The 21,703-nt window shown below is 42.5% G+C and overlaps 1 long non-coding RNA gene across 1 annotated transcript; it reads right to left on the bottom strand.

Annotated features, from left to right (window-relative positions):
- Nucleotides 1-19,193: 19,193 nt before the first annotated feature.
- On the bottom strand, nt 19,194-20,383 carry LOC135365481 (uncharacterized). Its single transcript, XR_010413415.1, has 3 exons — nt 20,067-20,383; nt 19,915-19,969; nt 19,194-19,569 (listed from the first exon to the last, which is right to left on the bottom strand). It is a non-coding gene; the product is annotated as an uncharacterized LOC135365481 (long non-coding RNA).
- Nucleotides 20,384-21,703: the final 1,320 nt, after the last annotated feature.

The raw sequence follows: 21,703 nt of genomic DNA on the forward strand, positions 1-21,703 counted from the left end.
ACATATAGTAATCTCCTCTCGCCAATTCAGAAGACAGAAATAGCAAGTTTGTCTTCTGAGTGATGCCTCAGGTTTGGCGAGAAATCCATCAAAAGCACCTGATCCATATTAATTAGTTGATAATTGGTTTCACTGCTTTATTGACCTTTCAGCAAATTCTGTGTCACTTATTGCTTTTCTTGTATACGTCCCTGTAATGTTCCCACGAAGGAGAAATCTGTCACTGATCTATGCATTTTATCACATGGGAAAATAATAAAGGAGGTGAGTAGGTTTTGTTTGGTATAGCTCAGTATATCCTTTAGAGATCTTTTGTTTTCATTCAAATATCCTTTGAGTTACAGATGTATATTGTGATATGTCCCTTGTCAGTATCTATGTAATGTTTAACGTTAGAGGCATAGCAGCTAAGATGATATCCCCCCCAATTATGTTATTTTGCTGGGATGTGCCTTTCATCAGTCCGATATCCCCTTAGTTTCTGCTTGCAGAATTTTAGAGCCATCTGCCCTAGCCAGATTCATGCTAACCTCTCGGTCTCAGGAAACATGGCCTGATCTGTGTTACATCGGTTAAACAGAAATGACTTGCTGGATTTCATTATACACTTGCATGGTATGATTGGCAATGACCATATGGCTAAGCTCGAGTTGGTATACGCAAGCATGCCGAGAGGCACTGGACATCCGTGCTTAGGGAGCCCTCGACTTACCTACCACCAAGGATAACTGACCTCATCCTTTAATTCCATCTCCTAGGGAGGTCTTCTGAAAGCAACCTTGTAAAGCACTCCTTTTTTTCTTGAAGGAGGACTTTTATTAGAAAAGGAAATTTGGAGACAGGAGACGTTAGATGGGGCTCCTAAATGCCAAAGTTGGAAATTGGAATATTTTTTCCTTTCTTTTATAAACCATTACAGAATTTGCTTAGAAGTAGGCAGGAACAGGTGTTTCATTTTGTTTTGCTTTAGGTTATACAGCATGGAACTTTTTCAAAACTGAATCTTAACCAAAATTTCTCCCATGGAACATAACAGACTTTTAGCAATGCTGAGAATTTCTACTCATGGATAACGGCAAGAAAACCAGAAATTTGAGATTATTTGGGCAAAGAATTGGAGTGAATTTATCCTGAAGATACCTGCTCTGAGTCAATTACCCCACAAAATTTTGGCTGATTTTACCACTAGCAATAGTCGTAGAGACTTACTGATAGAGTATCAGTTTCAAGGTCAAGTCTAACTTAGAAAAGAAAAAGAAGAAAAAGGAAAGGAATAAACAAACAAAATACCAAAAAAAGCCCACCACCTTTACCCATCTCAGGCTATTGGCAACAAATATGACGCCATATAATTTCCAATCAACAAACACACTTATTTCCAACTCTGTGAGCTTGATTTCTCTTGCACTCTTCTGAGGGATCTGATTCAGTAAGACTGGGTGGATAAAGAACATTTTTTAAAAAGATTTTATTTATTTCAGAGAGAGAGCATAAGTGGGGAGAGAGGCAAAAGGAGAGGGACAAGTAGACTCCCTGCTGAGCACAGAGCCAGATGCTGGGCTCAATCCCAGGACCCAAAGATCATGACCTGAGCCGAAATCAGATGCTTAACCAACTGAGCCACCCAGGTGCCCTAAGCACATTTTTAGATCAAAAATGCTCTTGAATTTTGATTTACTTTAATAATTACAATCTCTAATCTAATGTTCATATATACATATGTGTGTATGTATGTATTTACACATATTCTGAAATAATTGCTTCAAGTAGGTTAGTCTTCCTTGACCCCTGGGAGTTTCCTAGTTCTACCCATGAGCAAGCCTACTTCTGGTGTTTGGAGAGAGAACAATCCTGAGTAGGCCAGGGAGGTGTAATCAGCAATAGGAATTTGCTTGTCATAAATCATAGAGGCATAAACAATGGTATACCCACACACTTACCACGTCTTGCAAATAAGGACTCCAGTTTTAGGGAGCTTTACTCTTACCAAACTTTTCAATGCCTTTCTTTCACTCCAGGAGGTACCCGGGCAGAAAATTAGGAAACAAACCTTCCTTAACCATTTCCTAAACCAATCGCTCACCCCAAATGAACACCTATTCACAAAGGAGCCATGTCGCTGGTCCCATATTAGCCTCGCTTCCTCACCGGCTCTGACACTATTATTTTGTCTCATCTCCAAATGAACAGAATTCAAGATCCCCTAAATCGGGATGTATCATTTTCTACCCCTGGAAGACATTTGTCATACATCTCTGAAGATCCACTTTCCAGACAACAACCAATCCATCAGTATTGAGCACATATTCATGTCAAGCACTTGCTGCTGAAATTATTTCATAATCCCTCATTCTTCTAAGTGCAAAGTTTTGAACCATTTTTTTTGTGTGGGGGGGGCGGGGGGTGGGTATCCAGTTGTACTGCAAAATAAAGCAACAACTGAATCTCACGTGGTGTTTTATCCACAGAGGAAACATAAGTCCACTGCATAGGATGCTAGACCCTTACTAGAGCAGTAGCATCAACACAAGCTGAACCCTATTAGAAATGCAGGATCTGGGACTCTATTTCAAACCCGCTGAATCAAAATCTGCCCCTAAACAGGCTCGTCCAATGATCTGCAGGAACATTAAAGTTCCTAACTTTGACTCATACATGTCAAATCATTTTAATCTTCATGCTAAATAATGAGAAGACTGTAGCCCCAATCTTTCAAAAAATGAGAGGCTGAGAATGAAACCGCAGATCTCAAGTGCAGTCTTCACTCTTGTTCTGTCATGGTGTTATAGAAAACACAGTTTTTCCACTCTCCCAAGAAGTCCTCTGTGTGCGTCAGCTAGCAATACCGTTTAGGTGTCACTTCAAGTAGCAGTGACTACGGTGTGGGCAAAGGTGTTTTGTCAGAACTCACTCGGGAAATACTGTTTTAATAAAACCCGATCCAACAGAAAGTCCCAGACCTTATGCATGTGGTTTGCCAAAAATTCCACAGGCTCGCTGAAATAACCTATATTCCTTTCACTCCCTGGAGTTTAAGGGAATATACCCAAACTCTCTGGGACCAGGCAGGGAAAAGAACTGCTCTCTGTAATCATTGTCATTCAGTGGATTGTAGCTGCTCTTCTCTCTTCTCCATCATGCTTGGATCCCAAAGGTATTCAAACATAGGCACCCTGTCCATTTCTGGGCTGCAACGTGCCATTGCATAGGATGGAGACAGAGGGATAGATGTCAGGGTAATGACCCCCAAGTGAGCCAGACAAAGCCGGAAGACAGGAGGGTTACTCTAGTCATCGTGGACGGCCATAACATAATACCCGAGAACTGGGGGACTTAAGCAACAGAAATTTATTTTCTCACAGTTCTGGAGGCTGCGATATCAGATCAAGATGCCTGCCAATTCCATTCCCAGTAAGAACTCTCTTCCTAGCTTGCAGACAGACACTTTCCTGGTCCTTCCTCACATGGCGTGTCCTCCATGGCACATGGCGGGGAGGGGAGAGAGGCTTGGAGAGAGAGGACATCTGGTGTCTCTTCCTCATCTAATTAGGTTGCCAGTCCCATCAGATTAAAACCAACCCTTCTGACCTCACTTAACTTTTATTATTACCTCCTGATAGGCATTATCTCCAAATACGGTCACTCTGGGAGTTAGGGTTTCAACGTATGAATTTGAGGGGGACATAATGCAGTCCATTACATTCTACCCTCTGACCCCCCCCCCACCCCCCAAATTCATGTCTTTCTCACACACAAAAGGTATGAGTGAAACTCATCCTGAGGCAAAATTTCTCTCTGGTTGTAAACATGTGAAACTAGGTAAGTTATGTGTTTCTAAGATATGATTGTGGGACAAACAGAGGATGGACATTCCCAGTCCAAAAGGGAGAAATGAGAAAGGAGAAAGGGTGTATCAGGACCCAAGCAAGTCCAAAACCTACTAGCAAAGTAATGTCATTAGAGCTTGAGGCTCAGGAATAATCCTCTTTGGCTCAAGGCTCCTCCTGCAGACCCACTGGGGTGGCAGTGTCATCCCCACGGCCCTAGCTGGTGGCCCTGCTGGGGCTCTGGGCAGGGGTAGCCTGGCTTGCTAACACTTAGGAGATGGCCCTCCACTCTTTGAAACCGATAAGGAACCAGTCCTGCCCCTGGGCCTATGGTGGGAGTGAAAACATTGATGATCTCTGAATCACCTTTGGGGTCGTTCTTCCCTTTTCTTGAAGGATAACACATGTTTATAGTTGAACAGCTCTGCTGTCTTATAGAATCCCAGAAGTCTGACAGCCTGCGTTCATTCTGTTTTATTTTCTTGGTTCCCTTTAACCCCAGATGCCTCTGTTTCTGATGATATAATCCCATCTCTATTCTGGGCTTTTCCACTAAAATAGCTGATTAAGTCTGTGGTTCACTCCCACACTAATCTCCTTATCAAACAGTTGTTTGGCCTCACCCTCAGTGTTCTCTCCTGAGCACCTTCTCCGTTTTTTATAACACTGATAGGCTAAGAATTTTCCAAATCTTAACCTTCTGATTCCTTTTTGCTTGACAATTCCTTCCAGGTATCTCTCTCCTTTTGCCTTTTACCGTAAGTGGTAAAGAGAAACCAAGCTGCTCCGTCAGCACTTGGCTTGGACATATATCCTCAGCTAAGTTTCAAATTTCTTCATTCACAAGTTCTACCTTCCACAAAACACTAGAGCACACACACAGTTCAGCCGAGTCCTTTGCCACTGTGTAACAAGGACAGTTCTTCTCATTTCTGTCTCATACCTCAACAGAATGGCCTTGAATGTCACATTGCTTCCAACACTTTGTTCATGATGATATGTGTTCCCTAAGATAATAGAGCCTTTCTCTATAGCTCTGCTCCTTTCTTCCTGAGTCCTCACAACTGCCATTAATGTCCACATTTCTACCAACAGTTCTTTCCAGGTAATCTCGGATTTTTCTACCGTGCATCAAAACTCTTGCAGCCTCTTCTCATCACCCATCTCCAAAGCCACTTCCCCACTTTTAGGTATCTGTTATATTAGCACCCCGCTTCTCTGTACCAAAACCTCTATCAGTCTGCTCAGGCCACCGTAACGACAAACCATAGACTGGCTAGCTCAAACAGCAGGCATTTATTTTCTCATAGTTCTGGGGCCCAGAAGTCCCCGGTTAAGGTGCCAGCCAGTTAGGTTCCTGGTGAGCGCTCTCTTTCTAGCTCTTAGCTCTTGATCTGTCCTCATGTGCCTTTCCTCTGTGGCATATGGAAGGAGTGGGGAGTGCGATGGACACAGAGAAAGTGAGAGGCAGACAAGGATCCCAGTCCTATCAGATTAGGGTCCGACCCTTATTACCTCAATTCACCTTAATTACCTTCTAATAGGCCCTACCTCCAAATACGGTCACATTGGGGTTTAGGGCTTTGCCGTAGAACTTTGTGGGGGATACAAGTCACTCCGTGACAACAATGTAAATAGGAATTCTCTGTAAGAATGTTCCCAAAATTATTTCTTTTGCCATAACGCTGTATGATCTGGAACCCCCTTGAAATGTTCCAGACCAATAAAATACCCAACGCCAGTATTGCTGTCATTCATGGTATATGAAAATGGGTCATGAATTTATAAGATCAGCCCTCTGGGGACCAGCCTTTGCCTGTCAGCAACTACATTTATACACCGAGGCAGCAGGCCAGATCCACACAAGAAAATGGGATCACAGAAGCCAAGCAGATGCTGTGGCCTGGAAAAATATTCACTGCGACCTCGGCTCTGACAAGACCTGACCCGCTGCTACACCATGCACAACAGAAGCCAGGGCCCAGAGCCTGGCCTGCTACTAGGGTCATCCAGGAGAAGTAGAACAAAAACATCGGTACAGTGCTTTTACGGTTTGCAAAGCATTTCCAAAAACAGCCATCCATTCAACCAATGTTTATTGAGCAACTGCTATGCATACCGCTCACTGTTCTAGATACTAGGATGAAGAACCTCGTCAAATAGTGCTACATAATAGCGATTGGTTCTTAGCAAGGATCTTGTAAAGGGGACGGAATAAGTATTACTATTCGCAGTTTAAGATGGAAGACTCAGGCAGAGAGACGTTGGTGGCTTGGTCTGAGCCGAATCTAGGTCTTCTGGCCCATAGTCCAGAGCTCCTCAGTCCTGCCCGGAGTTTATATCACCTTTCACCCCAAATGACTCATACTCCTAAATAGTAAATGTAGAAACACAGGATCGGGGGTGTGGTGGTGTTGGTGGGAAGTCAAGAGATTAGATCAAAGGGGCCTCAGGGTTGGGGGCAGAGAGAGGAAAGCCAGAGGGTGACAGATAAAACAGTTAATTCCAATACTCAGCCTTGACATTGACACTGGCCCCAAACAGCAGGCTTACTTACATATTCTGCTTGCATGGGCTTGCCCAGATCTCACCAATGGCTCACGGGAGAGGGACTTTTGACTGATATTCTTGGCATAGAAGAGCAATGTCATTGCAAGTCCCACGCAAATTGCTGTCTGAGGAAATTGTTGTCCACCCAGGCAAGGTTTTTTTTCCCCCTCAATGGTCAGAAATGAGCAATGGGATTCTTGTGCTCTCTCTTTGACCCCGAGACATGGGGCACAGAAGGGAGACTTTCAGAGGCTGCCCTGCCCTCCAGGTGGCTTGAGTCAGGCACGCTCCATTCAGAAACACCTTATCTGTGCCTTTCACTGAAATCCTGTGCTGGGACTTACAGAATGGAGCCCCCAGTGGAAATAATAGGAAACGAAAAATGAGAGCATCTTCAGGAGGAAAGGGCCGTATGACACAGAAGAGTAGGGAAAACAGTTGCCCCTCTCTACATACAACGGGGGGGTCTATGTGTTTAAGGATCTTGCTCTGCCTTTGGGAGGTGAAATATGGGTCCCATAAATACAACAGTGTTATGGCAATTACTGGGGACAGGTGGAGAAGATCCTGTTACCTGAACAGGCCGGTGAGTGTGGACATGACATTTTAAAAAGTGCTTCTGGGGGCATCTACGTGGCTCAGTTGGTTAAGCATCTGCCTTGGGCTCAGGTCATGATCCCGGGGTCCTGGGACTGAGCCCCAAGTCGAGTCGGGCCCCCTGCTCAGTGGGGAGTCTGCTTCTCCCTCTCCCTCCCCGCCCCCCACTTATGCTCTCTCAAATAAATAAAATCTTAAAAAAAAAAAACCTGCTCCTGTTTACAGGACCAGGGGGTCACATTCCCCTTCTCTTGTTTGCTCGTCACTGGTGCCCACCCACATCCTCGTCCCCTTCCACACATTCTGGCTATATCTCCAAACAAGATCCCCACTCGCTCACAACAGGCTGATGGCAGTGGACTCCTTAGGCTAGCTTCCCCCTGGCTCCGAAGAGGAAGGAAAAAATGCATCTGTACTTTCAGAATGAGCACCTCCAGGACAGGCGGGCTGGAAGGCTCAGTCATTGCAGGGTGTTTCTCTAATCCGGAATTCCAAATTTAGCAAGTGGCGTGGCCCCGGGTGGAGAGAATTTCTTTCTGAAGACCTTCCGCCTATCAGCAGAAATGGAACATGGAAAAGCTCCTGAGAGTCACACTTTCCCTGCAGGATTCCAGTTATTTTATAAACACCGCCTTAGGGATTTCCAAAGCCTCTGCCTTCACTGGAATCTTCTCTTTTTTATGAAAAGTGAAACATGTTTGCTGAGGCTGGGCAGACGGAGTGACTCAGAATGGGGGAAGGGAAAGGCATTGAAAAGTTAATCAGGGGGGCAGCCCCTGTCCTAGCTCCAATTTTCCCTGTGACTGCGTGAGTCTCATAGTCTCAGATTCCTTGCCTGGAGAATGAAGATGATATCAAGTCCCGTGCAGCCATATAGCAGAGATGTTTTAAAGTCACATAATTCGTGATAAATCCTTAGGGGGAAAGCCGCTGAAAGTACATTCAACGGGGATTTTGTAGTTTTGCATTTTAATCATGACTCCCACATCTTAAATGCCGAAATGTTTTCAGGGGTAGAAATTTTTAAAAAGACATCCTGAGACTTTTTGTTTTTAAGATTTTAGTTATTTATTTGTTAGAGAGACAGAGAGAGAGAGAGCACAAGCAGGGGGAGCAGCAGAGGGAGAGGGAGAAGGAAGGAGTCTCCCCATTTAGCAGGGAGCCCAATACGAGGCTCGATCCCAGGACCCTGGGATCATGACCTGAGCTGAAGGTAGACGCTTAACGACTGAGCCACCCAGATGTCCCTAAAGATTTTATTTTTAAGTCATCTCTACACCCAACGTGGGGCTCAAACTCACAACCCCAAGATCAAGAGTTGCACACTCCACCAACTGAGCCAGCCAGGACTGCCTTTTTATATCAATAATTATTTTATTTTATTTTATTTTTTAAGATTTTATTTATTTGCGAGAGAGAGAATGAGAGACAGAGAGCATGAGAGGGAGGAGGGTCAGAGGGAGAAGCAGGGAGCCCGATGCGGAACTCGATCCCGGGACTCCAGGATCATGACCTGAGCCGAAGGCAGTCGCTTAACCAACTGAGCCACCCAGGCGCCCATCAATAATTATTTTAAAGACATTTCTTGAATGTGGATCTAAAACCCAGTCATCATAAACTTTTGTGACATTTTGTTCTTGGTTTATTTGTTCCTGATGGGTGAGGGAGTGCAGAAAAGAAGCTTAATTAAGAGACCATATCAATGTGAATGTCATCCATGTATGTGATGTCAATGAGCCTTCATGTAATATTCGAATTCCCTACCACAGTGATTCTCAAAGAGTAGTCTGTTGCCCTTGGGATTCCCTGAGATCCTTTGGTGGGTCCCATGAGATCAGAAGTACTTGATTAAATAATACCAAGATGTTATCTGACTGTTTCACTGTGTTGGCGTTCACGCTGATGGTGCAAAAGCAAAAGTGGGCAGAACAGTGGTTGCCTCAGTACCAAAGGCAAGAGCTCCAACCACACTAATAGTCACTGTGTTCTTTATCGCCAGAAAAAAAGGGGGATGTGGTTTCATGTCCTCAGACAAAAACAAAAACAACAATGATCAAAAAAAAAAAAACTCAACAGGTGAAATGATTAATTTTAGTTAATCTCTACCCGTTGACTAGATGTCTTTTCAATGTTGTATGTGATGAAATAGGAAGTATGCAGAAAGCTCTTGGGACACGTTACCCCAACACATTCACAGCTGTCTGAGTTGTAATCTGAAATAGCTTCTTTTCCCATAGAACATCATCTTTGCTTGACAGACACTGACAGCAAACTATTGTTATTTGAACATGGCTATTTGACACACTTTTTCTTGAGATCGAATAAAGAGAGCTTGTCACTTCAAGGAAAACAACAGACATTATTTGCTGCCAAAGATAAAAATGTGAACTCTCAAGGCAAACTTAGGGGAAATTTATATCCGCTAACGTAAACCTCACAGCCTTCCGATGCTTAAAGACTTGTCTGAGGTGATCACTAATATTAACAAATAGGATATTTAGATATTGTATAGCCAATAGTTTAAGTATTGTGTAGTCAAATATTCACTCAGCGAATCGGTATTTTCCAAATGGCTGATGCATTATACGGCAAAATCATGCTTGGGCAAAAGATCTGTTAGGAAAATATAATTAATTTTCATTAAAATTAGTTATTTTTTGCTACTAAGTGCTGAGTTTCTCATTGTTATTTTATACAAATAAATTTCTTAATTTTTTTCAGTCTTAATTTCATAACAATTGGCTATTTTATGTTAATATGTATTGAATTTCTCATTGTCATTTTAAACAAAGAAATATTTTACATATTCTTCAGTTTTATTTTCTAATATAGTCCATATATCCCACATAAACAAAAGCTTTTTGGGATCCTCAATAATTTTTAAGAGTCTAAAGGGATTCTGAGATCCAAAACCTTCAGAATCACTGTCCTATCAATCTTAGGCTTATAGTTTGTAGTAAGATATTCCTAAGATAAGAAGAGAGAAATTTTCCATCACAGGTCAGTAAATAATTTCTTGACTGAGAGAGACAAAAAGATGGCATTTGTATAGATAAGGTTATATTCAACAAAAGCCTCTCTAAAGAGCTGATGGTGTTGCATGTAGTGAACTGAATTTGAATCATTGTCACACAATGTACTTATTCACGTAAAAAATCCACTGAATTCCTACTAATTGCCAGAACTGTGTTAGGCTCTTGTGATACAAAGATAAATGAAATATGGTCGGCCTTCAAGGAGCTCACAGTTTTTAAACCAGTGGAAAAGGAAGTTCTGCTCACACTCATTTTGTTTATCTATTCATTCAGCAGATACTGAGTGTCTACTCTGAGCCAGACGCTAGTATAGACATTGGACTGACAGACACAGGCTCTGCTACCCTTCCCAGAGCTCACAGTCTCTCCACAAAGCTAGGAATCATTGCACAAACGAACGTTTCACTGTGATTATGGCGAGTGCTCTGGAGGAGAAGTACAGAGTGAGCTATGAGATATAACAGCGACTGAGCCTGATCTGGGAGGATGGAAATAGTCTTCCCAAGGAAGTGACTTTTTTTTTTAAGATTATTTGTTTATTTATATATTTATTTGAGAGAGAGAGTGCATGAGTGGAGGGAAGAACAGAGGGAGAGGGAGAAGCAGACTCCTCGCTGATCAGGGAGCCAGATGCTGGACTCTATCCCAGGACCCTGAGATCATGACCTGAGCTAAAGGCAGCCGCTTAACCAACAAGCGCCACAAGGAAGTGACCTTTGAATATAATTAATGAAAGCGTCCTAACCAGAGGAAATATTATATACAGGCTATAAAGAGAGCTAGAGAAACCGAAAGAAGGTCAGTATGGTGAAAGCACGGACAGCCAGAGGAAGATAAAGACAGAACAGGCTGAGAAGGTGGGCAGAGCTCCAAGGTCAACTAGCTAGTAAGTCGCAAGGTTGATCTTCCTCTCTACAGGTTTAACTAGTACCTCACTAACTCCACTTACAAATATAAATTATAGGAACACCTGGGTGGTTTATTTGGTTAAGCATCTGCCTTCGACTCAGGTAACGATCCCAGGGTTCTGGGATCAGTCCCGCATTGGGCTTCTTGCTAGGTGGGGAGCCTGCTTCTCCCTCTGCCTGCCACTCCCCCTGCTTGTGCTCTCCCTCTCTCTCTCTCTGTCAAATAAATAAATAAAATCTTTAAATATATATATATATATATATTATAATTTAGAACTTACAATGTGCCATGTGCCATAGGGTGCACTTGACGATACATCTGCATGAGTCTCTCTCACCAATCCTCTGAGTTCGGTACTCATAAATCCCCATTTCATAGATAAAATGATGGGGCACAGAGAGGTAAAATAACATGCCCAAAGCTACACAGCAAAGAAGTAGCAGAGGCAGAATTGGAACCAAGGAAGTTTGGGTTCAGAGTGCCTACTGTCTCTGCACCACCTCACGGATCACACGATTAGCTGGTCCAAGACCCCGTACTCACAATGGGGTCTTTAAGTCAAAGCTTCTCACCACTCTTCTGCAAGACCATTCCCATTCCCTGGACTGGAAATCAGCTTGGTGAGGACTGGCTGTAAAATCGCACTCTCTATTATTGGGCGATACCTTTAATGGCCTGAAAGATTGCACATCTCCAGGGAGTCCTTGCCATAGGAGGGGTGAGGGATTCCGGGCTTCTTCCTGTGTGTCACCTGATGTTTCAGCGACAATTTTGCAGCAAAGAGGAATGTGCTGTTGAGGAAAATCTTTCAAAGCTGCATCTCTCCCTTCCTCATTCCAGATAAATTATGTTAATGCATAACCCATTACCTAATGGAGTTGTGATTTAACTTCCTTCTTTCAAGCCTTTTATGGAAAAGAGTAAAGATGGGGGCAGCCCACACAGTGTACACTTGACCGTTTCAGGAGAAATTCCCACCACCACACCCTTGCTTTCTTTGGTTTCTTGAGGTTAAATTTGTATCAGGCATGTATGTTGATGCAATTTGCGAAAGTTGCTTAAGATAAAGCAATTGCTAGGGAATGCATGAGATTGGAAACAATGACTGAGTCTTCAAAAAAGTGTTATTCATGTGATTGTCTCCTATTAAAATGAGTAAGAGAATGAGAAAAACTGGTTTCAATTCTTCTAAAGAAGAAGAACATGTGAGCAATTACATTGACATGCCACTTACTGTAAAGCAATGAGCAATCTCATTGGGTAAAAATGTAGAGCCACGCTTTTTGGCAAATAGTCTTATAAAGCAAGTGGTGGGCCTGAGGACACCATCTTATGCCAATGCCTTTCTTCCTGAGCTCAAGCCATCTTTCCCACCACGATGTCTAAAGGCGCCTCCTTCAAATGGACATCTTCAGTTTTCCATGGTGAAAATGTCTTCCAAGAGCAGTTACAGTCAGGATCAGCTGTGAGTGACTGAAAACTCGACTAGAAGTGGCTTAAACTTGGTGAAAACTGATGTAATCTCTCACGTGAAGGTAAGTGATCCAGGACTAGAGTAATGACCTCACCATGATCAGGGCCTTCAGCACTTTCTACCCTTATGTTCCATATTCTCAGCACACAACAGGATCCAACACCAACCATCATATCTGCATTCCAGGCAGCAGGATACAAAAAAGGGAGGCAAGATGTGGCCACGTTGTCTCCTTCAGTGACTCTTCCCAGATATCATTCATACCATGGCTATTTATAGTCCTTAATTCTTTCACTGAAAGAAGAGAATAGATGCTGGAGGGCAATTAGGTCTTTGGCCATCCAAGCATCTCTGTGGTCCCTTCTAGTTCCATGTGTAAGACACATTCAACCTCTCTCCCTCACAGAAAGAATCCCAAAGTTCCATCAGATTCCTGTATCTTAAGTTCAGAGCTTTCAGATAATACTCAGTGCTCCTCATCAGGTCTGGGCATGGCTACTTATGCTTTGAGGGTCTATGAAAAATCTGTTATCTGATGTAACTCACCGAATAGTGCAGTAAGAACAGGATAAATGACAAAGATTTCTCCCATTTAGAAAAAGAGGGTAAGAATTAAGCAATGGTTGCTTATCCCTAGAAATGATAGATCCCTCTGGGCAGAAAAGAAAAAAAATGTCTAGTCATCTGGTAGACCCTCATTCCTACTGGGAAGGACTCCCTGTGCACTGTCATTCGTGGACCCTGTCTCTCCTCCTTGGGAACTATTTCCATGTCCATGATCCTCTGAAGCACATGCCCTTCTTAAAGCCCCCCGCAGTTTTCATGGCCTTCCTCTTGGTGGTAGATGGAGCACCTGAGGTGTTGACTGCTCAAAGGCATTTGTAGGACGGGTTGTGGCCTCTTTGTCAGTACAAAACTTAGTGGGCTCTGGCCTGTTTGAATACAATTAATTCTGCTTTAAGCAAACACAAAGATCTTGTCTGAACATAAATTTTATGCCTGATATATTTGTTTTCTTTTACTTCATAACCTTTCTTCTCTCACTCAACTTAGGTTCCCTTTATCATGTTGTTTCACCTATTTTCAGCTGAGAGTTTCTACCTTGTGGTCCAAGCTCCCCTGGCTTCAGCCATCATATTTGGGCTCTAGTCAACAAGAAGGAGGAGAGAAGAAGGAAGAGGGCCGGCCATCCCTTAAAACATACCCCAGGAGCTGGACGCATGCCTTCTGTTTATATCCATTAACAAAATCTTAGTCACTTGGCAGCACCTATCTGCATGGGGGAGTCATGGAAATGGAGTTTTTCTTCTAGGAGGCCATGACTCTGCTAGCATTCAGAGGCCTTATTATTGAGGAAGAAGGGACACAGGAACATGCAGGAATAATTAGCAATTGTGCTACACCTATATGTGCATTTTCTAGCAAATTTAGAAAAATGGACAATGCCTATAGAGATTGTAATGTATATCAGAGCGAGAGAGGAACAGGCACCACTGAAGCAGCCTCCTCAAAGAGACGCTGCTTACCTCCTTTGCCCACCCGGGCCCAGAATCCTAACAGGTATGGTCAATCGTGGTTCTTCAGCCAACACACAGTGAGGCTTGCTGTGTGCTAAGGTGGAGACTGGCTATGAGAGTTCACCAGGCATCTGTGCAACTTATCCGAAAGAAGCTTCTAGAAGTTGGAATCTTACACAAATGACTAAAAGATCAATTGAGAGGGGCTGAACTTACCAACTGATACATGCAGTTTTCCAAACAGTTGGCCTCAGCCCTGCACATATGAATCTAGAAATGATAGAGGGAATGATTCTCAATTAATTTCTAATTCATCTTCACTGGGGAATTGGGAAACCTTTCATCAGATGGAACTAAAGGAACTTCCTCCATTGCAACATTTGCTTGAATTGTGTTCTTTTACTTTCCTCTTTGTTTTCACTTGTGTGGTTATAATGGTGATTGCATCAGATCAAGGCTTGCAAACCGATTGTGGTGAAAGATTCTCAGTCTCTCTTCCTCCAAGAGCCAAATGCCCATGCTTGAACCACTGTTGGCATCAATCAGGGTCTCAGGAGGTTTGCTGTCCTCCAACAAGACACTGGGCGGCCTGAGGGTTATATTAGTTAACCCTGGACACATTTTTCGCCTGTGAGCATTTCTCTGGTAGCTCTCTGACAAATGCTTTTGACCAACTTCCTCCTGGTTTCTAGGGTCACTGAGTTCAGGGCGCTTCCTGTCCTATGGTTCTGAATATTCTTTCTGCCTCCGCCACTTGCGGGGGCATGAAGTGGGCATCAGGGAAACTCCATTTCCTCCACATGGGCCATATGACGTAGGACTTGAGAAATGGTCAGCTGGGATGCAGACGTTTTTTTCACAGCATACATGTGCCTTCGTACCCCAATGTAACTTCTACGTCTTCTCAAATACAAACTCCCTTGAAAACCAAATCACAAAGAAATAGAAACATGGATTTCATTTGGTTTTCTGCAGCACTTTGGCTTATGTTAAGGGCCTGAGGTTGATTTGCATTTATTTGCTTCTGAGCACAAGAGAAATGCCTCATTCTCAGGAAATGCAGTTTGAGGGTTCTGGGTCACTTTCTGGAGCAGAGATGATTTTTCTGTACCAAGGGTAAAAATGTATGAGGAATTCTTCAGAGCTCTGGTCCCCTAGAATAAAGATGTCTGCATGTCATCATTGTCAAGCAAGAAAAGGCCCAGGGCAGCAGGCCATCATATGGTCCCAGTCAGAAAACCTCGGTTGTGTAGCAGATGAGAAAAAGACACTAGGATGCCACCCTTCATTCTGGATGAAAGTTAGAATCTCTTCTTTACCGGGTGTCACTCACAATTCTGAAATACATCACTATGCATTCTTGTGCAAGCCTCGTGCTTTTACCACAGATTTTAAAGGACTTTGTAGACTTCTCTTCCAGCCGAGGTATCACTTTCTCAGGACTGTCACCTACCTGAAAACCTCTTTATATTCTTTGAGGATAAATGGTTTTATTTTGAGATAAAATAAATGGATCATGTTGCTCAATCTTTGTTCCAGTGAAGAAATGCCAGGCTAATTAATTAGGACCATACTTGGAATGTAACTTGAACTCATACAAGATAGGAGTTATCTAATAAAGCATTTAGAACTTTACCAGTTGTTTTTTTTTTCCCCAATTCTGCCCTCCATATCAAATATTTTAGGAAAAAAAATCCACTTCTAGGTAGAGCCCTACTTTTAAGCACAGAACCTATTTTTATTATTAAATGTATGACATCAAAAATAGTCATTAATTGAAAGACATGTTCAGATTACATTCAAACTTATTCTATTATTGACTCTAAACATCTGCCGAGTAAGAAAATACTTTTCTTTCTATTGCAACTGCAGAGTAAGTTGTAGTCCTGCAGAATTAAACAAGGATTCTTTCTCTCCCTTTTAGTGTGAAATTAAGAAAAAATTCAGTCATCTCAAAGGCAGAATACAATTCACAAAGACTGATACACTCTTATTTTTATGTAATCCTGCTTTCAGGAAAAACAACATAGAGAAACAGTCTTTTACAAGCCTGTAAAGTCAGTATTAAGGATAGTTCTGCTATGATACATGCTTGGTGTCCTAGAAAAACCACAATGTTGACAACAAAAATCTGTGTTATGACAATGTTGTAGGATTGTCCTGTGCCACGTAGTAGCCACATGTGATGACTTCAATTAAAATTTAAATTAATTAAAATGATGTAGAATTAAAGATTTAGTCCATCAGTCTTACTAGTTCAAACGTTCAATAATCACTTATGGCTACTGACTACAGCGCTGCAGAAAGTTCTCTCGGACAGACCTGTTCTAGAATCTCCACTCATATAGATTACCTGTTAAAAGAATAACTCAACGAATAGAAATCCAGAGTCTGACCTGAAGAGTAAGAGCACAAGAGTGAAACTGAATGAGAGAGGCTTAGAAACAGCATGCACTGCCTTGGTGTGACAGACTAGCAGCCACCCAAGAGAAGAAAATTCATAGCAGTGTTTCCTCTTTTTACTTTAAAACACTTTTTGTATTTCTTTTTGGTGGGTGGAAAAGGGCTAGGAAGTCATGCACTGTGTGGATTTATCTCTTTTTTGGAAAAACAGAAAGCAAATATCCCCTGCTCCACCCAAATCATTGTTAGTAAAAAAAAAAAAAGAAAGAAAAGTTGTTGAACATCACTCTGTCATTGTGTTACCAAAATTAGCAGTGGATTCAGTTGAGAATAGGAAGGAAGTATGGGCAGGACAGACTTTCTAGGGAAATGGACAAAGCTGAGGCTCCCAACTCATACTTTCCATACAGTTGAATTGTACACCATCTTAGAAGCATCTACCTTTTAGTGAAGTTCAACCCCCTGTTCTACACATGAGAAAACAGAGACCTGGAGATGAAGAAGTGACTTGCTCAAGGACACTTGCAATGTCCCTGGAACAATAACCAGAGCAAGTTCTCCCTTTCCATATTATTTTCCCCACATTACCACTGCTTTCCTTATATACTAGCCAAACAGATACTCCACCCTGGCCTTTAAAACAACCTATAGGATAAATATAATTACATTTTGCAAAAGATAAAATATGGTTCAGGAAAGCACTCTAATTGTCCAAGGGAATATCTGCCATCTTCATGGTTTTGCTTCTTCATGGAACAACTTGGGGCCTGGTCACTTGCCCAGTTGCTCTCTGGCCCATCCTCAAAAGCCAAAATGACTTCCTCATCTCTGGCCCTCTTAGAAGGTAGATGGGTGCTTGTGAAGTCTCTCCAAATACAGATCTTTTTACCAGGGTAATTTTGGAGAGTGGGATTTCAAGAATCCCAAGAGAATGAATTTCATATAGGATGAAATCCAGATGGTTCTGATTTGCTTTAGAGCACAGAGCCACGGTCCCCTCAGAGTGCCCAAAGTGGATGGACCCTAGTCTTGGTCTTGGGAAGTAGTTAAGGGCAGGACAGTGTTAGAAGGAACTGACTTCCAATCCAAGTGCTCTACTTATCTGTGGTCAGACCACTGGTGGCCTCAGCCTCAGCTTCCTTACTACATTGAAATAATAAGACCCATTTCCCTGTGGCTTTGAAAGTTTGAAATTGGTTACTAGAAGTGAATCGCATGATACATCGGTGTTGGAAACATGAGAACCACTCCATAAAAGGTGATGCTATTGTGAACCGACCTGAGAACCCCAAGAAATAGTAGACAGATCCCTCCAGATTCTTGCCTCCAGGCAACTACCCCAAGCCAGTTTTCAAATCTGGGCTTCTCTGCCACCAGCTGAGGGAGCATTTCCAATTTTCACTCTCAAATTTTACCACTTTAATAAATGCATCAGACCACAAGGTGGTGCTTTATTCTAAAGTTTGATATTAGGAGGTTTTGCCAACCACAAAAAGTGAATAGCAAATATTCAACATCATTCTCGAGTGCCAACTTCTTAACCTTAATACAAATATCCAGGTGGACTCCTGCCCTCTGCAACTAAGAACCAAGGTGTGCAGGCCACATATGGAACACCCAGTCCTCTTTGTTCTTCCGTTCTTTGACTGAGAAGGAGGTAGGGAGAGCCCCAGCAAGGCTGAAGGCTTTCTGTGGTGCCTTTATCTAGAGCATTATGTAAACTCCTGTCAAACCTATACATGTACTGTGGTTTCCCCCAATTGCTGTCACTCCATCTCCTGGTGAGCAATGGTTCACAGAGTTCAGTGATGAGGAAGAGAACGAGGGTGTTCTTGTGAGATTGGTTCTGAGGGAGTGAAAAGTCAACTTCCCCCTTGTGGTGCAGGGACTGAAGCCCATGGCCAGAAGTACAGATCGTGGAGCTCTGTGTGGGAAGCAGATGCCCACTCTGCTTAACTTCCAGCTTTCAAACACGCAAGCCAAGGGCTCTCATTGAGCTGGCATCACACCAGCTACAGCAATTTTGTTCGTTGGGTTAACTACGTCAGATGAGGAGAGCAGTCTGGGCTGTTAAAGGGCTGTGACACTCATTTGCAAGCCATTATTGAGAGGTAATAGAGAATCAACCACCCTGAGTACTAGTCCTGACTCGCTCACTCCCTGGCTTCATGGCTTTGAGCAATTCCATGAATTTTGTTTACTTATAAAAGGGCGGGGAAAGAAGGCAGGTAGACCAGATGACTTCCAAGGTCCTCTTTAATACCAGCATTGTTAAGTCAGTCTCATTGTTCCAAAAGAGGTTCTGCATCAGCTAAGGCTTGGGTTATTGTAGAGGCTAGGAGGGTCTTAGGGGGAATGCTGGATAATATCAGGCAAAGACAGTAAGAGGTCAGAGAAAGGCAGGAAGAGGACAGAGCTAGGAAGAGCTAGGCTGAAGAAACAACAACTCGGATCCTATAAACTTGGGCTAAGACATGAAGGCGAAGTGAGAGGCTTTTTGTGGAAAATGGCCTCTATAAAGGAAAAAAAGGGGGGGGTAGAGGGTTTTTTTTTGGGATCCAGCCAAAGGATTAGCCCTAAGACTGTTTTCTAGCTGATCCTGTGATAACAGCTTTCTAAAGCCTTGTGTAGACTTCCCTTCACCAAGTTCTTTGACCTTTTAATCCTTCTGAAAGTGACCTGCCCTCTCTTTCTACTAATGAGAACAGGGACAAATAAAAGAAAGTTTGCCAGCAGTCATTCCAAGAACATTCTGTTGATTTTCTCATTGCTCTTCAGGCTGCACCCAACAACCTTTCATTATAAAATAACTAAAAGGCCTTGCCATGAGTCACAACAGTTACAGTCCATAAACTGCACCCCTAATTCATATCTCACAGCATTTTCCTTTCGTCTCTTAATATTTCGAGTGAAAGAATCAATTAGGATCAATTAAGCATCAAAGATCAACTTTATTTTCATAGACTCAGTTCCATTTTAATGGAGGAATTCATAAATTCTTCTTCTAACAAGGAAAACACTAACACTTGGCAGAAGGCGAAGGGGATGAAAGATGGACTTGACAGAACCAGGCTGCTTGGCTCCGAGAAAATACACGGCAAGATTGCTACATTCCACAAGTCACTGATTCTGGAGGAGCACTACATTTGTCCTTTGGAAATGATCTGACTCAGCTTCTTCGGATCTTATGAGCACTCTGGCCGTGTTCTTTGGGAGTCAGATGACCCTTATTTATTTGATTCTGGACACTTTATTGTCTGCTGAAAAAAATAAACTCAATTACTGAAAATATGAATAGATTCCCCATATGGGGATCTAGTCAGGATGTATGTATTGGTGGAGATTACAATCATGTTACTAAAAGTTATATATATCTAAAATATATCAGAATATATAGTTAGATGTTACATCGTGATAGAATATATAAAAATGTAGAGAACTGCTATCTCTTGGGGAAAATGTCAACATTTTACCCCTTTTCTTATTTAATCCAAATGTTAATGAGTGCCTAATGAGCTTAAGTCTATGGGTTTTTTGAAAACTTGTTTTCATCCAAATTCATCACTGAACACATCAGACTTAAACAAAAGATAAAAGCTTACCTAAAAGAAGGAGTTACCATCGGTATGTGTCTTGAGTGACATTTCTGAGTAAAAACTAAGGGAATAAATCAGATGAGAATATTATTCCAAGAAAACAAGGTCAGGGTTACAGAGCTCATTCCCCGTCTGTTTAAGAAAATAAACGCGCATACCTTTCACTTACAACTCTGCAGATAGCCATGTGTTTTCTCTCACAAAGCTTGTCTAAGAAGCCACTGAAATAGTTTCCTTTTGCTTCTGGTCAGCACACAATCCTGGAAGAATCTAGAAGGCAAATAATAGCTTGTTCTAGTAGAAGAAAAAAAAATATTTTTAATAGTCAGACTTGAGCAGCAAACATGTACAGGAATGACAAGAGTGCATGTTTTCCTTTTTTTTTTTTTTTTTAAGATTTTATTTATTTCTTTGACAGAGAGAGTGAGAGAGCACAAGCAGGGGGAGGGGGAGAAGGAGAAACAAGCTCCCTGCTAAGCAGGGAGCCCGATGCGGGGTTTGATGTGGGGCTCGATCCCAGGACCCTAGGATCATGACCTGAGCAGAAGGCAGATGCTTAACCTACTGAGCCAACCAGTTGCCCTGACAAGAGTACATGCTTTGAATGGATTTCACTACCTGATTTTCTCATCAGTTTTTAGATTTGTCGCAGTTCCTTTACATCAGTAATTTTATCTTTTCCTATTAAGTATGAACTTAACTTTTGATACATCAAAGTGGAATTCTGATAGATCTTCGACCTTTACATTTAAAATGCTGAGCAAAGGATGGGGTTTGCAGGACCCCTCACCACCCCTTTGGGGTCAGCGGCGTTCAATCCCCTGGCAGGAGGTCAGTGCTGCTCTGGAGGTAGGGGAGTCTGTGTTGGAGGGCTAGAGGTCCACAAAGCTTCTGGGCCATTTAATCTCATGGCTTGTCTGGGTATAAATCTACTTTTTATTAAAATATAATTATGTGTACATGGTGACAAAGCTTGCATATTATGGCAAGCCATTTTTCACACTAGGAAAGCTGCAGACAGATTGCTGGAGATGCAAGGAATTCTGTTTCTCTACCTTAGGCCAGTTAGCTACTATTCTGGTACTGTACCTCTCACAAATCATTTTCAAAGATCTCCTGGGTCTCCAAAAAAAATGCCTCATTTCCTCTTCTCATCTTTTTGTTTACCCTCTGCAACAGACCTCCATCCCTTAATAGAAAGGAAAAAATACAGGCAAATTGCCTACTTGCTCAAATTTATTCATAACCTCAAAATCAATACCCACATGCTTTCATGGTGATTCATGGACACATGTAGAGCAGAGAAAAATGTGAGATACCAAAGCTCATGGTCCCAGCTGAACAAGACGATGTGCTGCCTTCTTGTTTCAGCTCTCATGCTTAAATAAAGTGTCTTTTTTGGCTATCTATTTAGGGCCACATTCTTTGCATGTGTGTGCTTTGTTTTTTGGATGATTTCACTGTTTCAAATGGCCCCCAAGCATAGTCCTCAAGTGCTGTCTACTGTACCTAAGAACAAGACGGCTGAGATGTGGGGCCCCTGGGTGGCTCAGTTGGTTGAGAATTTGACTCTTGATCTCAGCTCAGGTCAGCATCCTGGGGTCATGGGATCAAGCCCTGCATGGGGCTCCACTCAGGGCAGAGTCTGCTTCTCTCCCTCTCCCTCTGCCCCTCCCTTATGCTCTCTCTCTCTCCCTTTCTCTCAAATAAATAATTTTTTTTTTAAGTAGGCTGTAATGTGCCTCCCAGAGAAGAATATGCATGTTCCATAAGCTTCATTCAGGTAGTGTCAGTG

This window comes from Mirounga angustirostris, unplaced genomic scaffold, assembly GCF_029215605.1.
Source record: "Mirounga angustirostris isolate CCGP_5_RB_7025 unplaced genomic scaffold, mMirAng1.0.hap1 SCAF_8, whole genome shotgun sequence".
Taxonomy (NCBI): Eukaryota; Metazoa; Chordata; class Mammalia; order Carnivora; family Phocidae; genus Mirounga; species Mirounga angustirostris.